This window comes from Haemorhous mexicanus, chromosome 6 (genome assembly GCF_027477595.1).
Source record: "Haemorhous mexicanus isolate bHaeMex1 chromosome 6, bHaeMex1.pri, whole genome shotgun sequence".
Lineage (NCBI taxonomy): Eukaryota > Metazoa > Chordata > Aves > Passeriformes > Fringillidae > Haemorhous > Haemorhous mexicanus.
Genome location: NC_082346.1, coordinates 32,974,773 through 32,983,884, shown reverse-complemented (window position 1 = coordinate 32,983,884; position 9,112 = coordinate 32,974,773).

Here is a 9,112-nt window from a genome sequence, read left to right as displayed (position 1 = left end):
TTACCTGAAGGAAAAGTGCCCAGTTCAGATGGAGGCATAAAGACCACATAACATGACATGAGCACATCAGCTCCAAATAACAGCTTGCATCAACAAACATTTCTTTTTCTGATAAATCCCTGACTGATCAAGTATTTGTTCGTGTTTGGGCACAGCTCGAAGCACCATTTGGATTCCCGTGTTATCGGCTCCCAAGAACCATGAGTCACAATCATACAGGGAAGGAAGTGAAGGGGAAATGCTTTACTACATCCAACACTCCAGGAATGAATGTCATGTTGTTGTTACTAGTGTAACCCCAGGCAGGGATATTCCCATGCAGGGACACAGCCAGGCTGCCAGACCAGCAGAACTTGGGTGATGGAGCCAGGTTTCTGTTCCCAGGTGAGCTGCTCCCAAGATATACATACCAAACCATCCTACTGGAGCCTCAGCCCTGAATCCCACAGGCTGCCAGCCCCACTGGGGGAGCCAGTGCCAGCAAGCAGGGGAGTTACACACCTCAGGAAGCCTGAAGAATATCCTGGGTTATATGTCTTGTCCACTTTCCTACCGTCACTGAAGTCTTTGGTGGTCCCAGGCAGAAAGATTGAGGGCAGCAGTGAAAGGGTTGAGTAGCAACACTAATTGAGCCTTGCTATGCCACACCATGCTGGCTCTAGGATTACAGGCTTGCACTGAGGGGGAACTCAGAGCTTTGCCCAAAAGCTGGCTGCAAGTACCTTGAAGTCAGCAGGAGCTTTTGCCAAGGAGTTCAGTGAGCTCTGTGTTAGTTATAGAAATGACTTTGGTAAGGTTTCCTTGCAAAGTGACACAAGGACATACAACTAGGGTATTGGAATATAATTAAGAGAGAAAGAAGTTGGGATGGATATTGGGAAAAACCTTTTGTCAGTAAGATTTATTAGTAGGTACAGCAGTCTCTCAAGGGAAATAGTAGAGAGCCATTCACTAGGGATATTTAAAATTAGACTAATGAAAGTGCCAGCAAAGATTCCATGGGGAACATGCTTGCACTGAGGCAAAATGAGCTCTGTGACCCTGTCCTGTCGAAGGAGGGCTTTGTGCAAATGCCTAAGAGATTGGGCAAGCTGGCTGCCAGCTGCAGAACCCTGAGCCTCCCTGTGTGAAGGGGAGTAGTGTAGAGAGTCTGGGAAGCTGCTGCCCCAGTAGTGGAAATGTTGAGCAGGGTCACAGGGAAGACTCATTGGAAGACATTGAAATATGTTTTATATTGAGAGCATCTCAACACCTTCTTACTAAAGGATGACAGCAAGTTCACTGAGCACACAAAGCTGGGAGGAGTGGCTGATACCCCAGAGGGCTGTGCAGCCCTTCAGAAGGACCTCAGCAGGCTGGAGGGATGGGCACAGAAGAACTGCCTGAGATTCAACAAAGGCAAGTGCAGGGTCCTGCACCTGGGCAGGAATAACCCCATGGCCCAGCACAGACTGAGGGCTGAGCTGCTGGGAAGCAGCTCTGTGGAGAATGCCCTGGGGGTCCTGGTGGACAACAAACTGTCCCTGAGCCAGCAGTGTGACCTTGTGGCCAAGAAGGGCCATGGGATCCGGAGCTGCATTAGGAAGAGCATGGTCAGCAGGTCGAGGGAGGGGATACTGTGCTGTGAGCTAGCAGTGCTCCTGACACTTTCCTATTCTCAAACCAGTCACTCATCACCCTGTTTACTAAGGGGCTGCTGGTCTCCTCAGGAAGAGCCATCCTCCCAAACAGCTCCCTGTTCAGTAGTCATGGCAGTAAGTCTGGTAGCAAAGGTGTCTGAAAATGGGAATTTCTCAGTGGTGTGGGTGACCCTGCTGTTCTACACTCACTGCTGGATTGCAGAGAGTCATGGTTCAGGCTGATCATCATAACCAGCCCTGAAATGTAAACATAAGCCCCATTCTCCTGCTTGCGCCCTTGCTGTCTCAGATTGAGTTGGTGTGTTCCAATTCTATAGTGGACTGCTACAACAAATCATATACGGTAATTTTAAAAGGGCAGTGATGTAAAATGATTGAGACAAGCAATTTCTTTATATATTCCATTAATCTTTCCTGACTATTTATTTCTGTTAAAATTTTTTCAAAAACTTGCAGTGTTGAAGTCAAGCCTCATTGTCCTCTTACTAAGAGCTAACTGTCTCCATGAAAACAAAGTTTCATGACTGCTGCTGTCGTGATTTGAGCAGCAGACGTAAACAGGGTCATCTCCAGCCTTAGTGGGTGGATGTTTAGTTTATAGCGCTGAGGTTAAGAGTGAAAGCGTGTGACTAAGAGCAGAAAACAGAGGAGTCTTTGTATACATCAAGAGCCCTAAGGCAAAACACAGAGAAGGAGAATGCTGACACAGACTTTAATGGAGAAAGAAAAGAGTCCATTATTAACATTACAGAGAACATAATTCATTTAAGAGAAATCAAGATTTAAAGGACTTATAGAGGGCAATATGAATACTGATGTCAGTGTGTCACGCCTGGTGGTTTGTTGTCAGACTCTCTAGCTGTGTTAGGGCACCATGCATCATGTCAGGTGGAAGACAACTCACTATCAGAAATTATTGTCACCTCCTTTTTAGATTCCCATTGGAAACAGGCTTCTTTCAGTTTAAGCCTCTTGACAGAAACCAGTAATATGAACAATGAAATAACTGTAGCTCTTGCATTTTAACACCAACCTCCCAAAGCTGTCAAAAGCTTTCAGGATGCTTTTTCCTCCCCAAACCCCATCTCTTCATAACAAGAAACAGAAGGCAGGGGGGGTTGCAAGCAAATTAAGGAAATGGGGCTGTATCATATCTGAATTACTCAAGTTTGAGAGCACAAGGAGAAAGCTGGTTAGTAGAGTTGTTTCCAAGCTTGCATATGCATTGTGGAGACTGAGGACAAGCACATTTACTGCACCATAAAACAATGTTATGAGTGCTTGAAAAATATTCCCCAATCAATACACTATAGTGGCTTCTAAACTTCAGCAGCCAGAGTCATGAAAATAGAGTGCTTTGTGCAGTAGCTTGCGCAACCAAAGAACTTTCTTGTCCTCAGAGTGCTTTATTATTTTTAACGAGACAGGCTGTGCACTTCTTGATAAACATTTTTTCCTTGAAGCAGTAATCCTACTTAAACTTTTTACCTTATCCCTACAGCATGCAGCTAGGAAGTTAATAACAGAACTCATTTTCCTTTAAAGTGCTAGTCATGTTAGTACAGAAAGTGAGGGACATGTGATTGTCGTGAAAGGGGCCATGGCTGGAAATAAATTGAAAGTTGCCCTGTTAGTATGTAGGCTAAGTACTTTAAGAAGAAAGTCTTCCAAAGCACATTTTCTAGGATATCCAATTTCTTTCAAACTAACAATAAAATAAAAAAAATATTAAAAAGTATTAATGTGCAACAGGAATGTTCCATCCTGTACTATTTGGTCCTGATGCCTAACCCTGAAAATGTTTCCATGCACCCTGAGTCTACTTTGCCAAAGGCAAGTAACGGCCAGCAGGTCATAATAGAGCCAAACCAAAGAGTCAAGAGCAATTTAGCAGGTCTCAGAGGAAGGGAGGCTGATCATACATCTGCACGCTTGCCTTTGCTTTGGGCAAGGTGCAGTGCATGCTGCTGCTTTGGCAAATGCTTCTGGGGTAGCATTACAAACCATTCATTTTTAAAAGCCATTCTTCTCTTTGGTACAAGAATTATTAAAGCTTCTAAGAGTGAGAGTTTAATTAACGGTGAGAACTTAACCATGAAAATGAGGGAACTCTGAGCAAACCCACCCATCGAAGTCAATCTCACGTCTGTCCCCTCGTATCAGTGTGTTACAACAGGCTCTTTCACAGTCACATGAGGCTGACCAGGGGACACACTTCTCACTAGATCTAATACAATGAAAAGAAAAACTGTCTTTTTCCCCCTGTGGTCTTAGATGCACATGTGGCTTTTCATACCACACACATCATGTGTTCTTGGAATGAAAGGCCCTTTTGTAACACGCAGACACCAGTCAAGGCAACTTAACATCGGGTAGGATTGTTAACTTGGTTCCCTCAGCCTCCCATGCACACTGCAGCAGCATTGCACTGGAGGAACAATGGGGTTGAAGGAATTTGACCAGCTATATTACAAATAATTCACAATACACGTATCACGATTGCTGCTCCACCCAGGTTAGCTACCTTTCCTTAGTGGAGGTAGCTTTTCCCCATAGGACCAGAGGAAAACTTGAAGGCAGGCCTGATGATTGCTGTGCTTGGGATGGCCAAGACATTGACAAGTGTGTGTTTGAAGGAGTCATTACCACCCTACAAGTACTCTCACCTTCCTCTGCTGCCTCAGAAGACCAGTGAGAACCATATATCCTTAAGAGGATTACCTAGCAATGAGTCTTTATTCTTAAGGCCTCAGTGCCTTTGAACGTACCTGTGTAGGTAGTAGGTAAGTGGTCATCAATCAAAGATTATGTTCAGAGGATGTACCTCATGTATCTTAACAAGATCTTCCTGATTTGAAGTGGGTTAACTGTGCAGTTCCAAGCAGCAGCAGTTCTCTGTCCAAGCATGGAAATATATCTTCTTGAAAGACTATTTTATAAATCAAATTATGCCCAAGGAAAGCAGTCCAATCTCAAAAGCAGATCTTGTCCTTGCTGCAGGACCTGGTATTAGGGTGCACATAAAATGACCTACCAGATATTTTCAAAGTTGAACAACCCAAATTGTATCACTGATTTAGGTAACTCCATAGGTCAGCTGTGTAAATGCCCTCCATCCCTTAAAAAAAAAATCAAGGAACACAGACAAATTTAACAATTTTATTAAAAATTGTACCAGTTATTAGAAAAAAAATCCAAGTATTAAAGTATTAAAAAGCACCAAAGAAGAAAGCACAAAGCAAATATACTGCACAGATACAAAAAAGGAGCTCTGCCCAGTCACCATTGGTACAGGCAGGAGTCCTGGAGGCACACAACCAGGATAAACAAAATGCTACATTCTCACTGGGTCTCAGTCCATGGCAAAGAAGGTGTGTGCACTTCAGGACTAATCCAGACAGAAGTCTCACAGGAGAGCATTGGGTACACTTCTGCAGCAGGACAGTATCATATACTGGTGAAAATCAGAAGTCATGGGGAAACCGTCTACTGAGAGGAAATTTATTAAGTACACTGCAAATTCTAGCTCGTCTTACCCTTTTTGTTTTCCAGATGGAGGACTCTGAACAACTTTGCTGTTGTTTGTTTTTTTTTTTTTAATATCCCACCGAAGAACAGTCATGCAGGAAGCAGGGAGAGGGGAGGAGTAGAAGAAAATGTGAATCCACATTTCACAGTATTCTTATCAGTGAATTTCACCTAGAAACATGGGAGACTGTACTACACACTATGGAAGAGAACAGAAGAGAGCCACAATTATTTCAACAAAAAACCCCAACATCTACATACCCAAACTCAAATTTAGTGGCAGGATTTTCAAATGCACCCAGTTGAAATAGACATACATATCCTGTGGATTGTTTTAAAACTTCCCTTTTACAAGCCTAACTTCTGACATGTATTTAAGGACATACTGACAATGTCGTCCTTCCATCACACCAATCCCTTCTCCTTTTGTCATCAAATACTCCTTTGAGGAGTAGAGAATATTTGAGTATAGACGGTCTCATCTAAAACTGAGTTGAAAAATCTGTGATGATGCTCTCCTGGAGCCATGTCCACAAACTGGGGAGACTCCTTTAGATTTAAGAATAACTTTATACATGCAAAATTTCCATAATAGATTTTAAAAACAGTTTAACAATCTACCCTTCCCACCCCTCTGTTCCCCAAAGGCAGCAAAAAGTCTGAAGACAGAACTGAAACATGGCTTTAAAAAACAGCCCACAGACATTAGGTTTCGCTTCCCAGAAACCAACTTCCAGCATGGGATTCTCAGGAAGAGACCCTCCTTTCTGTGGCTAAGGGGAAGGTGAGGCACACGGAAGAAAGAAGGGGTAGGCGATGTCAGACTGCATTCAGTTCAAGAACACACACACTCACACTCACACTCACGCACACCCACACAATTACATTCCAGTGCATTTGATGTGTTTGGTCTTTTCTGCTTTTCCTGGTGGAGAAGAGCTGAGCTGTGTAACACCTGTGTGAACACACGCAAACCAAAGAAACAGAGACCACTGAAGTCTTTAGGAACTGTAAAAGATTGCCCTAGGATCTTTTATCAATTCCTTGAGGTATTTCTTCTTGCTAAAACAATCCAAGGCAAAAGGTAGGCATTTTTTGCAAATGATCACAAATGCCAGTTTGAAAGACAGACTTTTGAAGGACATTATTAAAACCTTTGTTGTCAAATTATGCTAATACTCAACAGTGCTTGGTTCATGGGCAGACCTCCCATTAATATGAACCAGCATTCTATGATTCTTTTATTTATGATCCCACAGTAAATACTGCTGGTAAAACAAGGCAAGACCTCCACAAATCTGCATTCTTGTTTGATTCTAGCACATACACTGAGTGCTTTCCCTATTTTTCCCTTTAAAAATACCCTCAATATCACACCATTCAGCATGTCACAGTCTCACCATTCCCACAGCTTCAGCAGAGATATGAGTCAGGACCAGCAGCAGAAGGGTGGAATTCACTGTACAGTTGATAGGGTCACATTGTAATAACTGCCTCAAGTAATTTTGCTTTTTTCTTAAAAAAAAAAAAAAAACAAACAAAAAAACCCCAAAACAACAAACCAACTTTTCTTCCTAGTTTACTAATGGTCAGGATCTGCTGTTTCCCAGAAGAGTGCCAAGTGTCACACCGAATGAAGGTCCACCTTGGGTACAGCTCCAGTGACTGCTATGGAGCAACTCCAGGACTGTAGTAACTTCACATGCACACATTGCCTATACCTTTCATCCAGGCTTGACGGGACAAAGTAACCAGCCAGTAGAAAGAAAGATGTCTTTGCAATCACACTTTCTACACCAAGAAAGGCTGGGTTCCTCGCCTCTATTTCCTTGCTGATACACAGCTCCAAAACAAAGGCTGACAAGGAAGTTTCTTTCAGGACTCCTCAAACAAGAGTTTAGCCAACAAATATTTAGTAACAACCTATTTAAACTGAAATATGTGATCAGTTATGCAGGAATTCATTGCTACCAGGGATCATCAGCACCTTGAGAGAAGGCTGCAGCCCTATACAGATCCAGCAGCAGCACTTTCCATGCAATTTCATCCTCTTCTGCCTTTTTTGTATCCTATTTGCAGCAGTTTGAAGCTATCCCTGGGCAGTCACTTTGTGATTTACTGGCTCAGCTTTCAAAAATTGCAGGAAACAAAAGTAAAGCTAACTATTCTCTACTAGCACCAGGCTTGCTGGATCCTAGGATGGGCAGGCTACAAGATAATCCAAAAAGTAGGAAGCTGGGAAGGGATAGAAAGAACTCCATCCCTCAAGAAAGGACAGTTGAGTTCTGAAGCTGTTTTGGAGATCTGGGGAAGGCAAGTAAAATATTTAAAGGCTGCTGGCACCATGAGCAGCAGCTCAAATTTTTCTTAAGAACTGCTCATTAAAGACAGGAATTTGTTTTAGGAGAAAGATCCAACTCTTCTTTCTAAATTGCCAGACTCTAGTTTAACAACACAGAGAGAAAGCATCCCATTCTTTACACCAGAACAAACTCATATCTAAAAACCTGAGCATAACCCTTCAGCACAGGATTTAAACCATGTTCTTTGGAACCATTTCTCCAAATAATCAACATATGTCAATGGCCACACTGCAGCAGCTACTCTGCGGGCAAGATCTCCCCAGCAGGTGTTCAAAGGGGCCTTACAAACACAGAATGGGTGACACATGCATGAGTGCTGTGCATCCATGAGTTTGTTGCTAAATGTGTGAAACCTTCCCACCATTTCCCCAAGTAGGTGAGACTTTAAGTATGAAGTAGTTGCTTTTCCCTAAGTGAATAACCAGCCTGCCCCTCCAAATCTACGTGAAGCAAAGTAAGACTTTTGGGTTGACAGAGCATATTTCCTTTCTCTGAGATACGCAGATATGGAATATAATTAAAATATATTATCAGTGGTTGTAAATCTCTGGCACCAGTAACCAACACACATATTGCAGGAAGTCGGCCTTTGTCTAGCATTAGCTCTATGTCTCCAATGAAGTATTGTTGTTCAAGGAGGTTTTGAGGCCCTGGCATGACCAATTTTGATAAGTCTGTTGTTGCAGTGGGAAATACGGACTGGCAAAGATGTGTCTTTCCCTGAGCCAAATGACTTTACTGAGGCCAGCAGCCTGACTGAGGAACCATTTCAGGTACTTGTTTCTCCATGTTAAGAAGAGTCTCGTCCTAGATAAATTGGTCAGATCTTAACACTAGAAAGCGGCAGTACCAGACTTATCTTTCCAGCTTATGCATCCAGAAGACAGGCCTTATTAGCCTGTTTGACCATCAAGTCAAGGCAGAGGGAAAGGGGAAACTTCGCAATGATTTTTAAATGTCAGAAGAAGTTGCTGAATTTTTCATAGTTTGCAGGGCTGTTATGATGTAGCATTGACTGTTCCTATAAAAGGGTCCTGGCAAGCAGAGGGAAATGCAAGCATCACATCCAAAGGCATGCCACATGGGGAGGCATCATTGCTGCGTTGCTTCCTGAGCCTCCACACTTCCACTACTGCCTCTTAAAGGGCTTCTTATTTAAGAGTCTTCTCCTTAACATTTGGCTTCTCAGGGGTCCCCAGCTCAATCTGTGCTTGCACTACACCTCAGGCTTTCCCCACCATTTAAGTCCTCTTTCTCCAATGACCAGCGTTTACATCAAGCAGACTGTGCAAAGCAAAGGATGGAAAGCCTCGTCTCCGGCAGCATGGGCAGAGAGTGGCTTCCATCCTGCTGCAGCATAGTCAGCAACAGCTATCACTTATATCACTCTGGGTAACTCTGTAGTGCACATGCTTAAAGGAACAATACAAACCAAAAACAATTCCCACCCCTAAAAAAACCCTCCCACCCTCCCTCTCCATAAAACCCATCCCCAAAAATATTACTTGAGATTCATTTATATGAATTATTAACCATCATGGACAAACATATTACTCTAGCTCTAGCTAGAAAAATAACACG